At 50.9% G+C, this 24,192-nt stretch overlaps 1 protein-coding gene and 1 long non-coding RNA gene across 3 annotated transcripts in view; one reads left to right on the top strand and one right to left on the bottom strand.

Moving 5' to 3' along the window:
* Positions 1–24,192, bottom strand: part of LGR6 (leucine rich repeat containing G protein-coupled receptor 6) — a 152,684-nt gene that overhangs the window by 118,062 nt on the left and 10,430 nt on the right. The gene's annotated exons all lie outside the window — the stretch shown is intronic.
* Positions 222–22,324, top strand: LOC116455392. Its single transcript, XR_004244373.1, has 4 exons — positions 222–232; positions 10,553–10,558; positions 19,331–19,347; positions 22,240–22,324. It is a non-coding gene; the product is annotated as an uncharacterized LOC116455392 (long non-coding RNA).

The raw sequence follows: 24,192 nt of genomic DNA on the forward strand, positions 1-24,192 counted from the left end.
GAGCCAAGGTGGGCATCAGGGAAAAGGCCCAAAATACTGCAGGGGCTGCTGGGAGGTGCAGGCCCCAGCTATGGATGAATGCTGCTGCAGAGCACTCTCACAAGGTTAACCCCTTATTCGTATCTCAGGCAGGAAGAGTAAAGCGTGGGAGAAGGAATGAAGAACATCTGGAACACTGCTACTCTGCACTGGCTGCTACAGCTGTCTCCTAACTCCAGCTGGAGCACAGGGAGTGGTGCCCAGCGCATGGAAAGCAGACGGGAGGGAACACGGGGTGACGTGCTGTGATCACAGCTTGGGCTGGGAGTGAGCACAAGGCTTCATCCACGGCTCTGGAGCTGGGCCTGCTGCAGGGAGTGACAACCTTTGCTCACAGCTGTGGGGTCCTGGTGCCCTGACACCATTCTTAAGTGGACTTCTGCTTGGAAATGCAGAGGAAAGCCATGAGACACAAGTTGTTATGAGCACTGAATCATGCTGAGACTACAGTACTGAGTATTCTGGTGCAGATCTACCTGTCCAGCCTCTGAAAAAATCTGGAATAGGCCTACTAACTTAATATCCCAATAATACTTGGAGTCCAGGCAGTGCTCCAGTTTTCTGTGCTCCATCAGATAGTGCATTCCTGCCTCCTTGCCATATCCACCTGCATCAGTGCATTCCTGTCACAGTAGTGCAAGCAATTCCAGTCTTGCTTTTGACACCAGAGATGTCCATCTCCAGCCTTCAAATGCCCCGTATGTGTGCAGAATGATGCAAATATTAATTTATCTCAAAGACATATCAGATTTTCAAGGCAACCAGCTCAGTGTACTCCAGTTCCCTTCCACCAGTGGCTGCAGTGTAGGTTCCAAACACATTCAGTCTCCAAAAGTCAAGCCTCTTTTAACAGCCAGATGTAAGAAGCACCATCCTGATAGCTGCTGCCCGATCCCGTGGGAGAACCTCAGGCTGAAAGCTGTGGAGGTGCAGGATTTGCAGAATCCAGTCCTGGAGTCAGGCTGCAAGTGGTGGAGCTCAGCCTGGGAGACTCTGCTTGGTGACAGAGGGCAGGACACGGCCCAAGGGTTTTTGGGCACGGAAGGGCAGGTGTGGGATTTCGGAGCAAGGCTGCTGGTGTTTGCTCTGCAGTGAACAGGGGAACAGGCCCCAGCATGTGTTCTTGGTAAATAAATAGATTACATCAAGCACCCAACTCCTACAATTTACTTTTCATCCCAACAAAACCAGGCCTTCACGACTCTGGTACTGCCGGCTTGCTTGGTGGAAAGAGTTAACAGTGAAGAGTACTTGGTTTCTATTATTGGCCTTCTTTGAGTTGTGGACCTTTAGAGGCCCGGGAAATATCTTTTTCAAAGAAAAGACATTCATTCCACGTGATTCCAGGAGCTGGTGTTTGCTGCAAGCTCTAAGTGCTGAGGTTTCACATCACCACCAGCCTTGTGTGTGCTGCCTTCTCTGCTCCCTAACCAACACCTGCCCAGTTCCTTGCCAGCCCATCTTCCAAAAAGTGACCTGGAACATGGATATTTGGCTTCCAGGACACAGTCACTGGCAAGTCCCTAATGCCTGATGAGAATGGGAGGTAGGAAGTGAACACCCAGGGCTGCTCCTGGTACTTGGCCAGTCTGTGATACACAGCACACCTCCCCTGCTCTTTCTCCAGCCTGCCCTCCCTCAGCCATGCTTTGAGCAGCGTGTCCCAAAGCCAGGGAGCTCCCTGGGACCTGTAGAAATGCAAGCAGCCTGTGCTTGGTGCTCAGGATCTGCACTCTGCTTCTCCCTGTTCAATGAAGGGCCCTTAAAGCAGCGCCTCTGCCTTCCCTGCAGCACAGCTGGGAGGCGGGCAGCTCCTAGGGATGCTGCACAGGGAGTGCAGTGACCATGTCCTGCCACGTGCAGGGTGTGCCCACGCCTCCTGTGATACATGTGACAACCTGGGCTAGACAGGTGTGCCGGGGAGAGCTGGCACTGGGGAGGGATGTTTGCAAGTGGGTGACCTCCCTGATTCCAGCTGTGCCACTCTCTCTTCATGGGACACTCAAATAGTCCCTTCCCTTGTTTGGGCCATTGAGATTCCCTGAAAAACAAGGAAAAACAGCTTTACCTCTTGCCAAGACCTGGAAACTGGATTGCAAACCCCTGCAAGTAGCAAAACAGTAAGTCAGAGCATGCCACTGTGTGCTGTCCAATTACCTCCAGCACATTCACATCACCTGGGAAGACTCTTCACTCTGACCACAAGTTCTCTGGCCTCTGGCCAGGACAGTCGGTGCAGGAGTTTCAGCAGAAACTGCCTTTTCTCTGGAAGCAGCAGCCCCTGGTGCTGCAGGGTTGAGACTGGTGTCCCAGCTCAGGTGGAGGAAGACTGTGAGGATTCACCTGCAGGGTGCAAGCCCCAGCTGTGCCAGACCATCCTTCCATTCCGTTTGTGTTTTCAAAGGCCTCTGCTCCACTATTAATGCTGCTGCTGCCCTCCTACCACAGGCTGCAGCTCCTCCTGAGAGCAGGGGAGAAGAAAACCCCGAGCCCAGCTCTGTTCCACACAGTGATGCTCCCTGTGGATGCTCTGGGGAGAGAGGCTCCACGGGACAGAGGCACAGAGCAGCTCCCCTCACATACCCTCAGCTGGCACTGCACCATCACCCACAGCTGCTCTCAGCCCACACTGTCCTCTTCCCAATTTCTGCTCTGCTGCCAGCCAGTGGGTCTCAGATCTCCTTATCTCCCTCTTCAGAGCTGTCCCTGTGTCCCCCATCTGCACAGCTGGCTGTCCATGGTTGGAGAGGAACATCTGCTGGGGAGCTCACAGAATGCATCCCCCCCACAAAACCTTCGTTTTCTTTTCTGCCACACTCACTCAACGAAATTTCTGCAGCTTTTCCAGCATCTATTGCTGAGCTTCCAGCTCTGTCCATGCCCCCCCCCCCCCCACAGGGCCCTGCAAATGTGCCATGGCCCAGACCAGAACCCTTCTGGGTGTCCATCACCGGGCACCAGAGGCTGCTGTTGTTGATGTTGGGGTGCACAGTCAGATTTAGGTATAGACAAAAGAAGCCAAAGGAGGAGCAAAATGGAAATGTCACCCTTGGTTTGCTGCAGAGGAGATCTGTGTAAAGATCTGGACAGGTGTCTTAAGACAAGGAAAATTTATGTCAAGTTACCCAGACTGAGTCTGTCCTAGAATGAGTGATCTGTGAGAATCACAGAATGGTTTGGGTTGGAAGGGACCTTAAATACCATCCCATCCCACCTCCTGCCATGGGCAGGGACACCTTCTACTAGCCCAGGTTGCTCCAAGCCTCGTTCAGCCTGGCCTTTGACACTTCCAGGGACAGGGCAGCCACAGCTGCTCTGGGCACCCTGTGCCAGGGCCTCACCACCCTCACAGGGGAGAATTTCTTCTGTACACTCAACCTAAATTTCCCCATTTTCAGCCTGGACCTATTGCTCCTTGTCCTCTCACTATGGTTCCTGATGAAGAGTCCCTGTTCAGGACCTCCACGTGTCCACACCAGTGTTCACCAGAGAATATTTGGGCCACTGGCTGTGCTGGGCAGTCGTTGCTGCCCTCTGAGCTGTGGTGGGGTACTCAGCCAGTCGAAGATGGAACAAAGCAATGAACCGATTGCAGAGACAGAGAAAAGGTTTTTGACTGGTATTTTCTTTGCCAGACGTGCTTGTAGAATGACAATCCAAGACTTGGCAAATCAGCATCAGGTTTTATAATTTGTGGAGGCAAAGGCTGCAAAACTGTGAAAATATTAAAATGCTTTGTTTCCACAAAGACGCTTGGAATACATTATTCTTCATACAAACTGACGTAGTTAAATAGATTGAATTGCTTGAAATCAGTTCAGACAAAACACTGTCTTCAGCTGAGAACAAATGCTCCTGCTTTTCAACTTGTGAGAACAATTGGAATATATTGTTCTAGGATTTTTTCCTGTTTCCTACAGCTTGTCCATCTCCATTTACAAAGACCACCAGCCAGGAATCAGAAAGGACCTGGTGAAAGGCCAGCTAATCTGATCAAGGCTGACTGAAATATTCCCAGTATATTTCTCAGAACAACAGCAAAGCTTGAAATACAATATTTGCTTTCTGTTTTCTACACAGAGAATGCCTTTATCACATCACAGACACTGGGGGTCCAATTAGGAAACTTGTTAACAGGATTATCTGAGCTACAGGTCCAAGCAGGTGCCTCCCATTATAGAGCTCGCTGTCTTTGTGAAGTCAAACATGGTTTTGTTGGACCCAGCCAGGTGCTTTGACTGGGCATTGGAGGACGCCAGTCAATTCTTCGTGATTCAACTTTCCCAATGGAAACCTGAGACGTTCTGGCAAATACCACTGTGTTCTGAAGGAAATATTCAATTTCAGGACAAAGGTGCATTTGGCCATTTTAAAAAACGCTAAGCCAGAAACTTCCCTCTCCCATTGAGCAGCTCCTGCGCAGAACCTGCCTGGAAAAACAGCGCCAGGAGCTGCTCCTTTTGGAGCCAGATTTTCATCTGGCACCTCAGTACAGCCTGGATTTCATAAAGAAGTAGCACCAGCAGTACCTGTTGACACAATGACTTCATTTTTGATCACCCCAGCACCAAATATACCAAGCACTTAAAACCCAACTGTGTGGGCTGACCCTGGATGGATGCCAGGCACCCACCAAAGCTGCTCACTCACTCCCCTTTGCAGCTGGACGGGGAGAGAGAATTTAATGAAGTGTCCATGGGTTGAGATAAGGACTGGGAGAGGTTGCTCATCAAAAACTGTCATGGGCAAAACAGGCTCTAATTAGAGATATGAAATGAACTTATTAGAAACAAAATCAGAGCATGATAATGAGAAGTAAAATAAGCCCTTAAAAACACTTTCCTCCCACTCCTCTTCCTTCCCAACTCTACCTCCTACCCCAGGGGTGCAAGGAGACGGGAATGGGGGTTGTGGTCAGTTCATCCCCCATGGCTTCTCCAGCTGCTCAGGGAGAGGAGTCACTCCCCTGCGACACCACGGGATCCCTCCCATGGGAGAGTTCTCCAGGAACTTCTCCGATGTGAGTCCATCCCATGAGCAGCAGCTCTCTGTGAGCTGCTGCAGTGCAAGACCATCCCACGGGCAACACTCCCCCCCAGACTGCTCCAGCATGGGTCACTCTTCCATGGGGTCAGTTCTTCAAGGACAGGCTGCTCCAGCCTGGGAGCAGGGCCCCTTTCTCCACAGGCCTCCCAAGGGGTCACAGCCTCCTCTCAGGCATCCACCCGCTCCTCCGTGGGCTCCTCCAGGGGCTGTGGGTGGATCTCTGCATCCCTGTGGATCCCCACGGGCTGCAGGGGTGCAGCTGCCTTGCCATGGTCCTCCCCACGAGCTGCAGAGGAGCCTGGAGCACCTCCTGCCCTTCCTTGTCCACTGCCCTTGGTGTCTCCGTGTTGTTTCCCTCACATGTTCTCACTTGGCTCTTCTCTGGCTGAAATCAAAACTGGCCAACCAACCTTTTTGTTTGTCTTTCTTCTTAAGTATGTAATCACAGAGGTGTTACCACCATTTCTAATTGGGCCAGCCTTGACCAGCAGCATGTCCATCCTTGGAGCCACCAGGGATTGGCTCTGACACACACGGTGGAAGCTTCCAGCAGCTTCTCACAGAAGGCACCCCTGTAGCTCCCCCTGCTACCAAAACCCAGGCCGTGCAAACCCAGTACACCAAGCTAGAGAGAGATCCTTCAGAGGGACCTGGGTCTGTCTGACCTGGGATGGAACAGGAGGAAGGAAGCAGAAGACATGGTTCCTGTGAAGTTAATGATATTTTGGAAAGGCAGAAGAGTCGGAGAAGTGTCGTGTAAGTTGCCATATCTAGTCTGTATCGTTATCATGATGGGGTCAGTAACCCGTGCTTTTATCATCTCATTTACACCAATTCTGTATTTCAGTTACATTCACTTTTATAATCATTTCACTGTCACCTCACACATGGTGAGAGAACACTGCATCCACAACAGGCTTGAATACTTCTTCTGAAGTTGAAGTTTTCCACAAAAGTGCTTCACAGCGTGGGAACTTGCTCTGAGCAGCAAAGGGAGGAAAAGCCTGGCAAAATGAACATTTTCCTAAGCTCCTAAGTCAAAAGCATGTGAAGCTGGCTGGGGCAGTAAAGCAGGACCTGCTGGAGTCAGCAAGGGAAGCAAGGATTCGAGAACAGTGCAAGGAACTGATTCATGGAGATGACATAGAATTCTATCTTCTCTCTCTTTCTTTGTAAGCTCTGGATCCTGGGCCTATGAGATATGTATTTAATTACAGATCAGAAAGAGGGTAGGCACCACCTCTGGTCATTCTTTTTGAGTTCAGCAGACCTATTACATAGTTTTATAGATTATAGCCTAGACTTCTCTAGACTAGGTCTGGTGTAGCCTCCTCCCATCCCTGAACACCTGCCTTTTTGATCACCCTGAGGACCAAGCTGACACTTTTATCAATCTGCCTGCTCTGCTTCCATGAACTGTTTCTCAGCTGCTCATAAAACACCTATGCAGCCCTCTGCTCTGTGCACACAGGTGCCAGTGTGTCTCTGGGTTTCTCAAAACTGATTTTCCCCTCATCTGGTCTCCTGGCAAAGCTCTGGCATCTGGCAGAGGCACAGATTCCTGTGATACTCTCCCATTTTTTGGTTCTTCCTGCCTTCAGCTCTCAAAATGACCACTGATATTTTTTCATTCCCTTTCTCTTGACCAGTTATCAGCCCACACCAACTGAATCCCTTTAAGAGAGTTTAGTGTGGGCTCATTTTGGAGACTCCGTAAATTCAACCACTAATTTCTGCTGGACCAGATGCCTGTTGGCACCTTCAATGAATGGTTTCCTTTTCGCAGACCCTCCTCTTTTTATCTCCTACCACATTTACCCTTTATAATTTAGTCTACTCATTCTGTTCCTTACTTCTACCTTCCCTCCATCTGATGGGCTTAAGGGTCTGTGATTCCTTGCATTGCCCCTGAAGGCTTTTTGAAAGCTGGTGTTGCATTTGTCCTCTTGCATTTTTCAGGCAGAAGAACTGGTTTAAGCAGTGGGCTAAGCACAATGATTAGTAGGTCAACAGTCTCAAATTTGGATGCCTTTAGGAGCTGTGCGAATACCACCTGATAATTTTTGTTATTCATCCTACCCATTTGTTTTCAGATTTGTCCACATTAAGAATGACTTTGAGGGAAGCACCCACAGCCTGTTCTCAGGGAACAACAAAGAAAATTATTTAATTTTATGGTGATGGCCCTGTGTTTGAGCAGCTCTTCCCATTCCTGCCACCTTTTGGCCTGTTGGATTGCCTGCATCTTCTGTATTAGAAATATTATTAGTGGCTGCAATTACATAGAAACAGTAATTAGCTGTTAAGAGTTGTCTGCCTCATTTGCCTCATTTCCCAATCATGTGAAGGGGTACTGGGCACCGACTCCCTTTGCACAATCCTAAAATTCCTAAAGCCATTTGGAGTAAGGGGATAACACTGTTCATGTTTGATTTTGTCTCCATCAGTGTCATCAGAAGTGATGTCATCCCAGCCAGGATCATGGGAGGAAGGGCTCTGGCACTGCCCCAGCCCATGTGAGTCAGACAAGTCCTTGTTATGCCAACACAAGATTTGGCTGTGGAGACACAGCACTGCTCCTCCCAGCTCTGGGCAGGTGACCACACTGCCCCTGGCAGCCAGATTTGGGCTCCTTTGTCCGTTGTCAGACCAGCATGAAAGCAGAGGGGTTTTATGTCCCTCAGCTTCGCCACCAGTGCCCCCACATTCTCTTTGTGTGCAAATAGGATGGTTTATTTCCACTGTACATCAAGGTGTGGGAAATCAGGTAAGGGTTATGAGAAAAGGGAGCATTACTCTTGACCTTATTAGACTGCAGGGTATGCCTTTACAAAACTGCAACTCAGAGACGTCTGAAGTTTGGCAAGAGAATCCCCAGAAGATAAAACAAAAATTATCTTTCGGACCAGAAACAGACTTGAGTATTTGGTGACGCCCTTTGCCCTATGTAATGCTGCAGTTACTTGCAAAATTTTTTATTATGTTTTTTAGAGATTTACTAGATTCCTTTATAATAATATTTTATTTTTCACAGGACAAGAACCAACCTGAGCAGCTTGTAAAATCAGTCCCAGAGTATTTGAGTTGTCACAAACTCATATGCCAAATTAGAGAGGTAAAATTCTGAAAGGCCTTCCGTTGAATTCCTGGGCTGCTCCAGCTCCCCAGAGGCAATGGAAATGAACTCTGAGAAATCACAGACGTGGCCACGCCAAAGACAGTTACTAGGTTTCGGTGCTTTCTTAGCTTCATTAGCTTTTATCACCAATTAATTAAAGACTTCACCAAATAATCTTCCCATTTCTGGACTTATTAAAGAGGGGGATGTTTGAATCTCACCACTGCAGTTCAGAAGCCTGCCATGTGCGTGTCTACATCTGAGCTAGACTCTGGATTTCCTTTCTAGTCGCATGAGGAGAAACCAGTCCTTTTCCTGTGTGATTCACGCTGCCTGCTTTAGATGTGCCTTTTAGGCGGAGATAAATCACGCCCTGTTGGCTGAGGAAATATGGGATAATTTTGAACAGGTTTTTATAATTGTCCCATTCATAATACCCACAGACCCTTCCCATCAGGTCATTGCGAAAGCAGCTCTTTCTCACTGTGCTTGGAGGAGTGGTGGCAGTCAGGTGAAGACCTTTCAACCACAGCTTCCTCCCTACATGAGCTATTTTTAGTGATGAAAGTAGCTGAATTCAAGAGAATTAGCTCCAATTGATGAGCTACTGCAGCAGAGCCACTCCTGCCCAGCCAGGATGGGAACACTGGGGAGGATAAAGAACCATGGTGGCAAAACTCAACCACTATTAACCCACTCAGTCTCCTGATTATCATCTTTCTTTTCACCATCTTGCCTTTTTGCCTCTTGGAAAGATGCAGAAAGTGGTCTTGGATTAAAACCAGCTCTAGTCTGCAGTCCTGGAGGACAGATTTAAAACCACCTGGAGTTTGTCAGTGTAAACTGTTTAGCCAACCTGAAGCAGATTTTACCAACTCATGGCTCACAGTCTTCAACCGAAGCCAGGTACCCATGCAAGAGATCCTTCAATGTCTTCACAAAGGACTCAGATGCAGCAGTTGAAGGTATAATAAGTTTGTTGGTGACACTAAGCTGGGAGGACAAAGAGGGCCTGCAGAGAGACCCAGGCAAATGAGAGGGCTGAACAATCACAGAACCACAGAATGGTTTGGGTTGGTAGAGACCTTAAAGATCATCTCATTCCACCCCCTGCCCTGGGCAGGGACACCTTCCACTGTCCCAGGTTACTCCAAGCCCTGTCCAGCCTGGCCTTGGACACTCCCAGGGATGGGGCAGCCACAGCTGCTCTGGGCACCCTGTGCCAGGGCCTGCCCACCCTCACAGGGAGGGATTTCTTCCTAATATCTAAACCTACTCTGTCAGTTTGAAGCAGTTTCCCCTCATCCTGTACTCCAGGCCCTCACAAACAGTCTCTCTCCATCTTCCTTGAAGGCTCCCTTATGGTACTGGAAAGCCCCAATTATGTCACCTCCAAAAGCCTTCCTTCTCCAGGCTGAACAATGAGGTTTGACTGGGGCAAGTGCTGGGTTCTGCACCGAGGATGGAGCACTTTGGATGTGTGGGCATACTGGGGAGTGAGGGGCTGGAGAGCAGCCCCACGGGAAGGGACCTTGGGGTCCTGCTCCACAGCAAGTTGAATGTGTCAGCAGTGCCCTGGAGCCAGAAGGGCCAGACAGGTCCTGGGGGGTCCCAGGAGGCCAGTGGGGCCAGGGAGGGATTGTCCTGCTCTGCTCTGCTCTGGGCAGCCTCACCTCAAGTATTGGGGGCAGTTTTGGGCACCACAATATAAAAAAGTTCTAAATCTGCTAGAGAGCTTCTAAAGGAGGGGCGCTGGGATGGTGAAGGGTCTGTGGGGGTCACACGAAGAGCAGCTGAGGTCACTCGGCTTGTTCAGCTGCAGGAGAGGAGACCGAGGGGAGAGCTCATCTCAGTCTACAGCCTCCTCCCGAGGGGCAGCAGAGGGGCTGCTCCAATCTCCGCTCCCTGTGAGCAGGGACAGGAGCCAGGGGAGGGCTGGAGCTGTGTCAGGGCAGGGTCAGGCTGGAGAGCAGGCAAATGTTCTTCCCCCCAGAGGGTGCTGGGCACTGCCCAGGCTCCCCAGGGAATGAATGGGCACAGCCCCGAGGCTGCCAGAGCTCCAGGAGCGTTTGGCCAAGGCCCTCTGGGATGTACAGGGTGGGATTGTTGGGGTGTCTGTGCCGAGTTGGAGTCTGTGATCCCTGTGGGTCTTTCCCAGCTCAGGAGATTCCATGACTCTGTAGTATGCACACATCAGCACCCAGCACTGGCTGGGAGACAGCTGTGAGCCCATAATGGGATGCTTGGTTCAAGGTATAAGCAAGCCACATTTCTGACACAGGAGGTTGTTCAGGGATTAGAAGCTTCTCACCATACTCTTTTTGACCAGCCTAACGTGCCTGGGGACAGCCTGGAGTGTGTTTTACAATAGATCAAGGCTGAGGAGCTGGAGATGCCTCTGCCTCTGTAGTCGCACCAGCTCTCTTTAGCTTCCATTTTGATGTAAGCTTACATTTCCTACCTCCAGGGAATCAGAATGGCTCTTTTTTGGCATTATTAACCAGCTTAATTAAGACAATACAGCTTCTACTGTGTAGCTACCCTCCTACTTAAGGAGCAGCTCAGCTTTTCTTAACTTGTAAACTTGCTGCCTACTGGGATTTCTCACTGAAAGCCTCAGATTTAATCCGTGTTTTGGAAAGAACTTCTTATCCTATTGGGAACAAAAGAGTTATTCACTGCTGTGTATTCACTTTAAGGTAAGGGGTAAATATAGAAACTAAACTAAACTCTGGGATGATGGTTGGGCTTGTACTCTTTGACTGGTGGGGTGTATTTTATCCTGCTTCCCATAGCATTCCTCCTTTCATTTATCTGTACAATTGTCTGGACTGACAGGCTGAGGCCTATCAATTATTTCACTCTCTGTTACACTAAATTACAAAAGACCAGATTTCTCACCCAGGCCAGACTGTGCCTTCTGTACCCTTCTGTCTTCAGAAGGGTTTACAGTCCCTTCTGAAAATATCAAAGGAAGTCTTTAAAGCCCAGCCAGATTTTCATTGTTGGGAGTCTCCAACTTCATCAAAAGAAGAGACAGTCTAGACAAAACACCTACAAACTTCACTCTCATCTAAAAATGTAACTGTTGTTTTTGTGGGGAACCTTTCACAATTTCTGCCCAGATCCACCCAATAAATTACATCTTTGCTGCTTTGAGTTCTTCCTGTTTCATGAATCCCCATGAAGACACGTTTGAAAAAGCACTGCCCTATCATGGTATCCCGCAGTGGTAGGGAGGAGAAGAGAGATCCAGCAGGCAGGAATTGTGCAGCAAGATTGATCTATTTAATTATTTTACAAACTCTTTTATAGACTTCTTTTCTTCATAGTCTAATTGGACAAGGATCAGTCACCCCTTGGGGTGATTGGCTAAAATCCTAAAGCATCCATTGTCAAAATATTTTTCTACTGTACTATAAACAAAGCTTTGCAAGGTCACAGGTATTCATAGCTTATAGAACCCTACTGATATCTTCCATGAGAGAGAAAATATCTCACAGGACTGGAAAGAAGCAAGAGAAATTCTTGCTAGCAGCATATTTGTATCCACACTGCCCTCCCTCTCATCTATGTTGGTGACCCTCCAGAGTGTCAAATCCAAGAAATTCTGGATTATGAGGGAACTCACAGGGCAGCATTTCTTTGCCTTGAGAGTTATGCACATTGGAGAGCTCCTGGAAAGCCACTGAAAATCTTGTGAAAATTTGTCATCCATCAGACACTGGGAAATCCAGGACACACTGTGGTAGATGGGTATGGAGGCCCATGTCCAGGGAAACCCCTTGCCAAGAATGCCACACCTCCATGACAAACAATGGGCCATCCCCAAAGCTTCCTACACTCAGCTGCCAACAGCTCCTCAAAACTCGGCCTGTGCATCTCTTAATGATTCCTACTTTGAGCTCTAATCCAGCCTTTTCCTATCCCGTAGACCTTACTTCTGTCTGGAAAAACGTCTCTGTTTCTGTTTTGTTCTGCTTTCAGTGGTTGCTCCAGCACAGTCTGTAGGCTTTTTTCCCTTTCCATGTTCTTGTAAGGAAATCAGACTAGAAACACCTAAAATGCTTGGAAAGGAGGAATATGAAGAGCCAGCTGCCTACACAAGCAGTCTCCAGCAAAGCCAGTCCTTGGCCAGGCCCAGGCTGCCTTGTGAGGGCCGTGAGCTCCTGCACACTGACAGACTGAATGAAACCAGGGGGTGGCCACCTTCTGCCCATGCATTCCCCAAGCAGCCAGGCTCTGTGGGCAGAATGAGGGCAGCATAAAGAAACCTGTCCCACAGATAAAACCCCACCTGAGGAATAGCCCTGACACAATCACAGTCCACTGAGGAAATCACGGCAGTGACTCACTCTGTTGTCTCCAGGACAGTTCTGGATGAGATGGGCAGTGAGGTGGGAGCACAGTGCTAAAGTAGATCCACCCAACAATCTTGGGCTGCCAAAGGATCATGGTCCCTGTGGCCAACAGGTCTCTAGTGTCCATGCTGGAGTGCTCACACCTCCCTCATCAGAGGACAAGCCAGGCCCTGATGGGCTGAGTGCAAATGGCATGAGAACAGAACTCCCTTTAACACTGTTAATAGGTCACCTTGCTCTGTCCTAGGCACGGGGCCCTCCCGTAGAGAAAAGAAAGCTATTCCTGGGACACAGCTCCCTGCTGTGATCAGAGGATGCTGTTCTGCCTTCCCTCTGGGGAACCCAGCTGCAGCCCCACGGGGCTGTGCATCCACCAGCCCACCCAGGGCTACCCACCCCTGCCTGCCAGCACTGACTCTGGGACAGTGCTTACCTCCATCCCACCCATCTGGGAACCTGCTCCCACACAGGTGCAAAAGATGTTTCTTTTAAACTGAGGAAATTCACAGGCAGCATTGAGTGATGAGAATTCTGGGGGGAAACAGAAGCTTTTGACAGCAGGACTTGGTTTGAGTACTCATGCTTGGAGAAAGGTTGGAAGCTCATGTTTTGACATCCCTGCTGGTTGCTGTGGCGTGAGCATTGAAGGGACCCTCAAGCAGAGTGTTTCTAATTCCTTTTTTTTGACAGATGTGATTCAGTGCAAATCCACTTGGCTGCATTACCTGGAAGCTGGTGGATGTGGAGGATTAAGAAGCAGGTAATTGCCAAAGACTTAGAGAGCAGTACCTGGAACTATTAAATCACCAAAGACAATGCAGATGAGATGGGTTCACCTGTTTCGATCAGTCCCCACATTCTTGCAGGAGCAGCAGAGCCACAGGAATGCAGAGCCTGCACACATCACTAATAATGAATTGTTCCATTGTGACTTGTAATGGGAAGGTTCACTAAGGAGAAGGAGTTTTTAAACTGCTGGGGGTTACCCTGGCAATGACCAAGATCTATGGGCAGGCCCAATGCTCCCTGGTGCTCTCCTGGGCTGGGAAATCATGAGCAGAACTTGTGCAAACTCCCCACCTCTGGCTGCCCTGTGCTGCACCAATGCCTGGGTGCCGAGCACTGGTTTTACCCAGCTCTCTCTGGTGCTGGTGGCATGAGAAGCAGATGGGGCAAACCGTGTGGGACAGCAAGGGGGGCAGAGGAGGGTGGGAGGCAGGACTCTGGGGCGAGGCAGTCTGTGCCTGGTCCATCCTCTGACCCAGAGAGGGGAACGGGACCTCCTTGCTGGGGCTGTGGCCCAGTGTGCCTAATGCCACACGCAGCTGGTCGGGGTCTCCTGAGTCCTGGCCATCTTCACAGTGCCTGAGGGACTCTGCCACCACATACAGGCAGCCAGAGATGACCTGCAGGGGCTCTGAGGTGGAAAGAGCTGCCAAGGACCCTCCCTGCCGCAGGATCAGGCTGCTCCTGCTGCTCATTCCTCCCACAGCTGCAGATAGGGAACTGGCCCAGACATTCCTCATGAATGAGCGAGGACATCCCACCAGTCCCTTTTGCTCCCAGCTCCATGGCAGCTGCAGGATGTGGGAACCTTTGCCTGCTGGTGGAAAGCCCTGAGTGCCAGCTCTGCTCCCTCCCTTCGATACACATCGGTGGCACAAGGAGCTCAGAACCTGTGGCCTGGTCTCCTGGGAGAAAGGCAATGAAGCGTGTGGGCCACGTCTGGAAATCAGATGCCCTGTGGGTGACTCATTGGCATTCCCTCTGCTCAGGCACCAAAAGATCATCTGTCCTGTCCAGACAAGTTTCACCAGCGTGAGCAACAGCAAAAGCCAGCAATACTCCAAAATGACAATATCTGAGAGCCTGGAGCTGACAGGATCCACCTGTGGGAAACAGCCCACAGGTGTTCTCAGGGAACATCTGGTGGGCACTGTTTAAGGAATGTGAGCAGTGAGACACCTTTCCTGGCACAAAGAAAGCCATCAAAGACCATGGCAGGCTCCAGGCTGGCGAAGGTTACACATTCTCCAGCCTCATCACTCCAAAATTCACAGGGCAAACAGCTCTGTTCACACCTGCTGAGTGCCAGGTGGGGAAATCCCAGTAGCACCTGGCCAAGGGAAGGTTAAATGCCAGGCACACACCACCTCCACCACTGCAGATAGCACCCAGCTGGCTGAGATGAGGAAGGAGGGCACGCTGCTGCTCCCTGCACCTTCTGCCCCCATGAGCTCCTGCTGCACTGGCCACAGGGTAAAGATTTCTGTGGCCATTGCTCAGCCTCCACAGAGGCTCCTTTCCCAACAGCTTGGGATCTGCATTTGAGGAGGATGCTGGGCAGGTGGCTTCCCCTCCCTGTTCCCTGAGTGGGCAGAGTCCAACAGCTCTCGGGAAGGGCTTCTGGCAGACAGCTTGTGGCTCTCAAGGTGACCTGTCAGGTATGACTGTCATGGTCTGACCCTCCACCCCCCCCAGCTGCTCTGAACATGTGCAGTCTGTCTGCTTGAGATTTGGGCACCTCTAGTGCCTCATAGGAATCTCAGTGCAGTGCCAGGGCAAAACCAGGTCTCCTCTAAGCTCTGCTTGATCACGGAATCATTGAATCATTGAGGCTGGGAAAGGCCTCTAAGATCAAGTCCAACCATTCCCCCAGCACTGCCAAGGCCACCACTAAACCATGTCCCCAGGTGCCACATCCACACATCTTTTGAATGGTTCTAGGGTGGTGACTCCAGCACTGCCCTGGACATCTTGTTCTAGGACTTGACAACCCTTTCAGGGTGGAGTTTTTCCCTAATATTCAGCCTAAACCACCCCTGGCCCAGCTTGAGTCCGTTTCCTCTTGTCCTGTCCCTGTTCCCTGGGAGCAGACCCCAACTTCCCCTGGCTGCCCCCTCCTGTCAGGGAGCTGTGGGGAGCCAGAACGTCCCCCCCGAGCTTCCTTTCCTCCAGATCCCTCAGAGCACCCCCAGATCCCTCAGCCACTCCTCATCAGACTTCTCCTCCAGACCCTTCACCTTGATGGTGCATTGTTGGGTGTACAGCAACATCTCTGCTCGTGCTCTCCCTTCTGAAGATCTCAATCTCACAAGAAAGCACCTGGAGCTGTTTCAGAGAACACGGAGAACAGTGGTCCCAGCCCTGGAGGTCTGTCACACATCCAAGACCTAGCCAAGATGGAACTTTAAAATAAGAAGCATTGTGAGACAATAATGGGTAACAACAGGGTATCAAAGCTCCTCCAGTACAACTCTGGGACTCCCTCATGTCCTAAGACCTGCAGTCATGCAGGTGGGATAGGTCACCCCCAGCCAAGATACCTCCATGTCTCAGGGCAACAAGAAGCCTTTTTATGTCTAAGCATGAATCTGGTGGGTCTGGTGAAAGTTCAATCTCTATCAGGAATAGCAAGGACAGGCCAAGGAACTTCAGAAAACTTCTGATCTCACCCAGTCAGACCTCAGACAAAGAACTGCCCAGATCCAAAACTCCCTCACGTCTGCCAAGCAGAAGAATGTCATAACTAAACATCAGTTTTTATTTGGGCCTTTAGAAAAATCATGGTGTGTCTGGGCCCTGCCCCAGAAGGCTTGTGCTGCTGTGTAACCAGGTGTGTGGGACTCTGGGGAAGACTGTGGGCCTGGAGCTACAGGACATCAATATTACCTTTCTACCCCCAAACTGCTGTGAGAAACATGGTCAGGGAGGATGTCACACAACTGAGGAAAATCATTACAGAAAGAGCCTGATATAAAGTGAATAAATCAGATTGATTTATCAGAATTGGATTGATTTATCGAGATTGAGCAGAATCCTGCCCACAACAGCAACAAGCATCTACACCATGCTCTAGAAGATCAAGGCCAATAACAAGATCAGCTAAAGCATGATTCTGCTCTGCTGTGGCCATGAATAAACATGGTGATAACAGGATCTGGGAAGAGAGCCTTGATCTCCACACCAGCCTACAAAAACCTGCCAGGGAGAAGTACAAGCAGCTGGAGCTGGGCAAATTGATGGAGGTGTGGACTAGTTCTGGCTGGGATGGAGAAAATTTTCCACATAGCAGCCCATGGGGTGCTGTGGTTTGGGTCTGTGGCTATGCTGATGACACACCAGCATCCTGGCTACTGCTGAAGAGTGCTTGCACAGCAGCTTTCCCCCTCTCTGTCCCCACCAGGAGCAGTCTGGGGGCATGTGAGAAGTGGGGATGGAACACAGCTTGGGCAGCTGTGACCTGAGCTGATCAAAAGGATGGCCCACATCCTGTAACATCAGGCTCAGCACTAAAAGAGGTGGGGAAAAGGGCAGCAAGGGGGCACATTAGTGGTTATGACACTTGTCTTCTCAATGAACCATCAGGTGTGACAAAGCCTTGCTTCCCTGGAAACACCTGACTGGCGTGGGAAGCAGTGCATGATTTCCTGGTTTTGTTCTTCTTGCACACCCAGCTGTGCTCTACCTCCCAGACTGTCTTGGTCTTGAGCCATGAGAGCTGTCAGTGTTGCCCTTCTGATCCTCTCTCTGCTCCCGCTGGGGAGAGGGATCAGGCAGAACTGGGGGGGATCTGAGCTGCTGGTCAGGAACAGCACACACAAGCTGCCCTGCAGGGAAGCTCTCTGGGCCAGTGCAGAGTCAGCCTTGGATTTGCCGCAGCTCATCGAGCGTCTTGCGCTTTTCTCTGGATGGCAACACAGAGTGAGAACCCTGGTGTCCAGTTTTCTGATCACCTCTGCTGAGAAGTCCCAACCCACACCATCTCTTCCTTTTCTTGGACTGCAGCACAGTGACCCTTGAGGAGCCACTCAACCATCCCAGCCTGCCTTCCTTCTGGGAAGCAGCATCTCATCTTCTCATCAGCTGCAGTTAAGTGCCTAATCCTGGGCTGCCTGCAAAGAAAAGCCCAGGACACAGAGGGAGAGACTCTGCTCCCCACCTTGCTTCATCAGGCAAGACTTCCTGCTCCTACAGTTTCACAGATACTCATGGGCTTTATTTCTTGATTTTCCCACCTAATCTGTTGCCCTCTGCTGCCCTGACTTTATCAGCCAGCACCATTCTGAGCTGTGGCTTGCCCTTCCTCTCTGAGCTGAGCCTCACAGTGGAGCGAAGAGCAACCCAGCCAGCTCCATAAATGTTATTGCCATCCACGCACAGCTCAGACCCTGGGCCTGAGCAGCATTCTGCTTGTTCTTGGAGGTAACAGAAATGTCCTGGGAGAAGGGACTATGTTGGGTGACAGAGATGGATAAACTGCTGGGATCCCAGGGAATAGCTGCCTGCAGATATTTGACTCGTCTTGCAGGAAACCATAATGAACAAGGAGCAAAACACAGTTGTTGACACTGTAAAAGAGAGAATAGCATTTTTATCAGAACTGAAAATTGCTGGTGGTTTTCAGTCATTTTTGGCTGATAATTATCCATGTTCAGACCAAAGACTTCCCGAAAAGAAATGCCATGGCTGAAAGCTCTTGAAAAATGCCTTTTGGACTTCTGGCCTTTTCAGGAGGGCATTTCAAAAACAGCAGCTGTGAAATTCAGCCAGAAGAAAGTGAGGATCCAACCCAAAGGATGAATCCTGGTTGTGGGGACACATGGCTGACAAGATCCTGTCATTCCTTCCTTCTGACGCAGCCCACGTGGGCAGGCTTCCCTTGCGGTACCAGTGCTGACAATCCGGTCATTTCTGAACGCTTCCCCGGGGAGCTGCTGATCCTGCCAGCACCTAAACCAGAACAGCCTGGGCCTCTGTGGCCAGCAAGCATCCAAGGCCTGCCTCCCAAAACAGGGCATGATTTATAGACAAAGAGTCTCCGAGCATTTGCGGCAGCAGAGGAGGAGTGCAGCTCCATGCTGTTTGATACTCGGCTTCTCGGCTGGGACTCAGAGTCCAAGGTAGGAGACGAATCCCAGCACATTCCTCACCGTGCTCACTGCCTTCTAAGGACAATGAGATGCCTGCAGGGATTTGGGCTGAGGGGCTCTGCAGCCAAGCCCAGCGATGGCCTGGCAGCTCCTCGGGAGGGACAGGCTGTGTTTCAGAGATGCTGGGAGTTGGCTGCTTTCGCGGATGTCTGCTACCCCGAGGAACGAGCGGGTTTCCATTAGCGGTGGCAGACTTCATGGTGTCACCAGGAAGCCACAAGGCATCAGAGCTCTTGCTTTGTCTTATCCTCTGGTGGGTGGTCCCCACGCACCGAGAGCAGCCTTTCTTCTGCTGTCAAGTGGCTGGCGAGCATCTTCCCGTCTCCAGCACGCGCTGCTGCTGGAGCTCCTGGGCCGCACGGTTCACCCTGCGGGCGGTGAGGCACCAGCGCTCCCGACTGTGCCGGGGAAAAGCTCCGCTCATCAGTGCAATTGGGAAAGAGCTGGGCAGGGCTGGGGAGCTGAACCCTCCTGCGAGGAGCCAGATGGCTCTTGTGGGAGTTTAGCAATGGAAAAGCTGCTGTGGATGGACCTGACTCATCCCCCGCTCCTCCCCAGTGTGAGTCAGTTACCGCTCTGCGGCCCCTGCGGTTCAGGTAGAAAGTGAAACCTGATGCTCTGCAGAGCCGGTGACACAGGAGAAAATCCCCACGAGATTGTCCTGGGGAGTCGCACTCCAGTGCCTGGCTTCACTTATGGCCCCCCTTGTTAATGGGACATGGGTGCAGAACAGGGCAGGACAACGACGAGAGGCTGATGGCAAAGGCTGTGCAGACCCACAGCACGTACAAGGATCAAAGGTGATCCTGGATTTCTCCATGCGCTGCGTCCAGGCTGCTCTGGGAGAGAGGTGGTTGGTGGCTGGAAGGAGGATGAGGAGCGCAGGATGCTGGATCTGGACCCGTCTCTGCTGGAGGGCAGCAGGACCAATGCACAGGAGCTCCCTCTGTGCCCAGCGACACCGGGAGCTTGCTCCAGGCTCCCTTCCAGCCTCCAGGACACCAGTTCCCAAACACCTCCTACCCAATGGCTCAAACACCAGGGACTTATTTTGTGATGGCTACAGAGCAATCAGGGTGTCTTATAAAGAATGGTGAAAATGCCTGATCTCACTTTTTCTGCTAGAGCTGCTCTGGAATTGCTCCTGCTGGAGACACCTTTCTGAAGGTCAGAGAAACTTGGATTTGGGAATCATGCCTGCATACAGCAGTTCTTCCATCAAACCCCAGAGCTGTCAGTGCAGCGGAGCCAGTCGGCTCCGCTTTTCCTGTGTAGACAAACCTAATTTCAAGCTGAAATTTCCTTAAGACACATCTTGTATTTCAGGATCTTTTGGTGCTACTTTCATCTCCAATCCACATATTGCAGGCCTATAATAATAATAATAGCAATAATAATAGTAATAATAATAGTAATAATAGTAGCAATAATGATAATACCCTTTGTATGTACATAGCACCTTTCATCCAAGGATCTAAGTCACAATTACAGCCCCACACATTCCTGTACATTACAGCCCTATAATTCTAAGACTGTTCAAGTATCCAGACTTCAAAGGGAATGTGGATTTCCCCTCCAGCCCAGTCATGGTGCCCAACATGCTGGAGATGTTTCAAAGGTGTTTCAAAGGTGCCTTGGCAGTAGCCAGAGGTAGTCAGAAGAGCCAGAGGAGCTCTCTGAAGCTAAAAAGAGCCTTCGTGGATTCTTTCCTTCCCTCTCCCAGCCCCTCTTTAGTCTCCCTGGGAACTCAGCACAGCCCTGGGATGAGGGTGATGCTCCCATGAGACCTTTGTGTCTGTGCAGTGGGAGGTGAAAAGCCAGAAACAATGTTGAAAGGGAAAGTGACAGCACAAGCTCAGCTGAATGACTGTGACTTCCAGGTCAGGTAGAACCTACAGCATTTTGGTCAAAAGTAAATTCACGGAAAGTTATGCTTCCCTAAAAAAAACCAGTGGGGCTGGGGGGAGATGGTGGAAGTTTTCATTGTAAGATACTTTTTTTTTTAAGGGTTTAGAGATTTTCAGGTGACTCAAAAAAGAAAGCACTCTGTCTTGGGTCAAAGCAAAGTGTTTTGGAGATAGTCAGAGAAAACGTGTTTTGGTTTGGTTTAGTTTTAATTGCCTGGGAAACCTGAAAAGAACACCCCTTGTTTTTTAACCCAAGCCAGCCTTTCCCCTCCCTTTTAGGTCCAGCAAAGAGCTGAACTAGCTGTTATTTACCCCCATCCATTCAGGAAGAAGTGTGCTGAAAGTAGAGGAGCTTCCTACAGAAAACAGAATTGGGGTTTACAGCATCTCTGGCCAAGCTGACATTTCCTAGCTGGGTTCACTTCCTCCGTGGAGTTCTCCAGTGCTGCCCAGGAACTCCAAGCAGCTGCTGCCTGTGGCTGTGAGGAGTGTTCCAGTAGCTGCTCTGACTTGTGGCTGCTCTGTGAGCGAGAAGGGATGAGGTCAGCGGACATGAAAGGCAGGCACTAAATCTGAGAGTTCAGTGGTGCTTTTCTTCACGTGGTGGCTGAACAAATGGAAGCCTCAAGAACTATTTAATAAACTTTTAAAAGGTGCTTTAGCTCGAGAGGTCCAGACATGTGGCTGGAAAGTGCAGAGAGTCTCCAGCTCTTCTGTAGCCCCAGTTTGATCAATTAATCTCAAAGCATGTTGGGAAGGGTTCATTAGTAGTGCTTTAAAGATAGGGAGACTGAGGCACAGGAAAGGAAGAGAGCTTTGGGGTCAACCCTAAGGCTGGGACAGAGCTAGAAACCTGGTGCCTTGTGCTGCACTGTCCTTTGTATCTCCCACCTATACAAGGGAGCCAAAGCTTGTGGGGCACCTGTTTCCAAAAGTCGGAGTCCTTGTGTCCCTTCCCCTAGGAGAAACCCTTTCCTCAGAGCATCTGTGAGAGGGTCAGGGTAAAGTCACCCCCTGGAAGAGGAGTGGGCCCACCCCATGGTCTCGCCAGGTGAGGCAGAGCTCTCCGAGGAGGAGCAGGGCGGTTTTCACAGCGTGTGCGAGCTCACTTCAGACACACCACACTAACCAGCACGGGCTGCAACACATTTCCTCTCCCCCTTCTTCAATAAATCACGGCTTCCAGCATTCATGCTTTTGTCACTAATAAATCTTCTGCTGTCTTGCACCACATGAAAGCACTACAATACCTAAACTGGCAGGCACTTCCCTGCACAGGACGCAGCTGCAAACACAACCTGCAGCGCAGGAACCTGCTGCTTGGCCCTGAGTGGAAGAGCAGTTACAGCCAGCATGCATGGGGAGGCTGCCCCATGCTCTAGAAAGCCCCACACGGCGTTTCTAGGGCACATGTAAAACCAGTCTGTGCCATAGGACCTCATTAATCTGTGGAACACTTTGCCACAGGAAATGAGTGCAGCAGTACAAACCTCACCTGCACCTATAATCAAGGTCCTGTCCTGGCTGTGGTGCCTTTGGTTCTGCCAAAACCACACAGCTGACCCTAAAGGTACATCTCTGTCCTTTGGTACATGAGGAGACCTTCCAGTTTTGGGATGGGGCCTTGGGGCAACATCTGGGACAACAGCTTGGGATGGTATCTGACCACTCCCATGGCCCTGTGTCCAGGGAGAAGAAAGCCAGAGGGTGCAGCCCCATGGATCTGTGTCTTGTTCTTCCCTTGGGAGCAGTGAGCTGAGCAGCACAGAAGTCCAGGGTCGTGTCCTTGGCCAGGATGTCTCAGGGCTGCCTGGGGAGTCACCGAATGCAACGAGCCCAGAGGAGGCCTCTAAGCTGGTCACAGGGCTGGAGCCCCTCTGCTCTGGAGCCAGGCTGGGAGAGCTGGGAATGTTCACCTGGAGGAAGCTCCAGGGAGACCTCAGAGCCCCTTCCAGTGCCTAAAGGGGATCCAGGAGAGCTGGAGAGGGACTTTGGATGAGGGCCTGGAAGGACAGGACAGGAGGGAATGACTTCCCATTGCCAGAGGGCAGGGATAGATGGGATATTGGGAAGGAATTCTCCCTGTGAGGGTGGGCAGGCCCTGGCACAGGGTGCCCAGAGCAGCTGTGGTTGCCCCTGGATCCCTGGAAGTGTCCAAGGCCAGGCTGGATGGGGCTTGGAGCAACCTGGGATAGTGGAAGGTGTCCCTGCCCATGGCAGGGGGTGGAACAGGATGGGCTTTAAGGTCCCTTCCAACCCAAACCATCCTGGGACTCTGTGATTCTATAAATGAAATGCTCACGTGGCCGTTTCCTTTCCCAGCCCCCAGGTGCTGAGGGGCTGGTGGGGACACTTACAGGGATGCAGAACCAGGGATAAAGCAGAACTGCAGATATTGTTTCCTACAACCAGAATTTTTTCTTGTGTTCTCTGGGAAAGAGGGAAGATTAATTTCTGTCTAAAGGTACAAATGTCTTTCCTGCAGGTTTCATGCAAAGATGAACATTTGCTTTACTGAGGTTAAGAATAGCCCACAATTGTGAGTTCTCTTGAAGTTTCAAGATGCAATTATACCCAGAGCCATCCCCACATCAGATAACATCCTTGGGAAGGTGCCTTGTGCCTTCTGATCCTGCAGGTCCCTAAGATCCCTGATGTTGGCCACATGTCACACTGCCAGCAGCACCCATTGCTCCATGCCCGTGGCATTGCCAGCTCCAGGAGGTGCCACCGGCCAGGAGGAATGTCCCAGGGGCTGGTGGTCTTCAGGGCTCAGCATCACATTACAAAGCCTTTCACCCTGTGTGTGGGGCACCCTCCCAGCAGCCCCCATGCCTGCACGCCCCTTCGTCTCCCCCACCATACTTGGCAGACGAGGCCTCATTTCTGCTCCCCTTCCACCCCTGCAGTTCCCACCGTGGCACATCTGATGGGATGACACGTGGTGCTTGGGCTTCACCTTCCCTTTGAACAAAGGGAATGTTCCTAATTGGTGCCCCACGGGGATGTTCAGTACTGGAAACCATCCTGTCTCCCGGGCTCTCTTTGTAGTGGGACCTGTGGCTGCTCACAAGAAGAGACAGCATGTCCCTTGAGCATGTCCTGCCCTTACAGGTGTGTTCTACTCGCTCCACTCCCATGGGGACTGCTTTTCATTTGCAAATCCTTCAAAGAGCTTTAAACAGCTACAGGAAGGCCTGCAAACAAGGCAAAGGGAGACAGAGAGCTGTGGATAGCTTGAGAGACTTGTCATCCATGGAGGGGAGGAGACTGGGAGCTGCCCTCCTTCCTCACTGCCAGCAAACCTGGGGCTGGTGCATCTGGGAATGGTTTTACATTAGCCCTTTTTGGGTCCTTGATGCATCCCTGCAGGACAGGAGGCACCACCTGAGCCTCCCTGAATCCTCCCCCTGCTCTCCATTCTGGCACAGCTCCTGCCTCCACGCAGGCTGGAGCCTGGCTCTCTTTTGACTGGGCTGCACCAGGATGCTTGTGCTTAGTCCCGCTGCTCCTCATGAAGACCGTTTCTGATCTCTTTTCTTCCCCTACTAAACTCAATTCATTCTGCAAGACCCCAGGCTCCTCCCGGCCCTGACAGCCCTGCCCTATCCCTTCCCACTGCTTTTCAGAGCGCTGCTTGGTGATCCCTGTCCTGACCTCCGCTCCTCTCCCTTGGGTCCTTGTCACACAGGCAGGACCCCGTGCCTGAGAACCAACCCAGCTCCTCGGAGGAAGAAGGATCTGGGGGAGCAGCGTGTTCCACAGGCATGGAGGCACTTTGGGATCCC

This window comes from Corvus moneduloides, chromosome 24 (assembly GCF_009650955.1).
Source record: "Corvus moneduloides isolate bCorMon1 chromosome 24, bCorMon1.pri, whole genome shotgun sequence".
Lineage (NCBI taxonomy): Eukaryota > Metazoa > Chordata > Aves > Passeriformes > Corvidae > Corvus > Corvus moneduloides.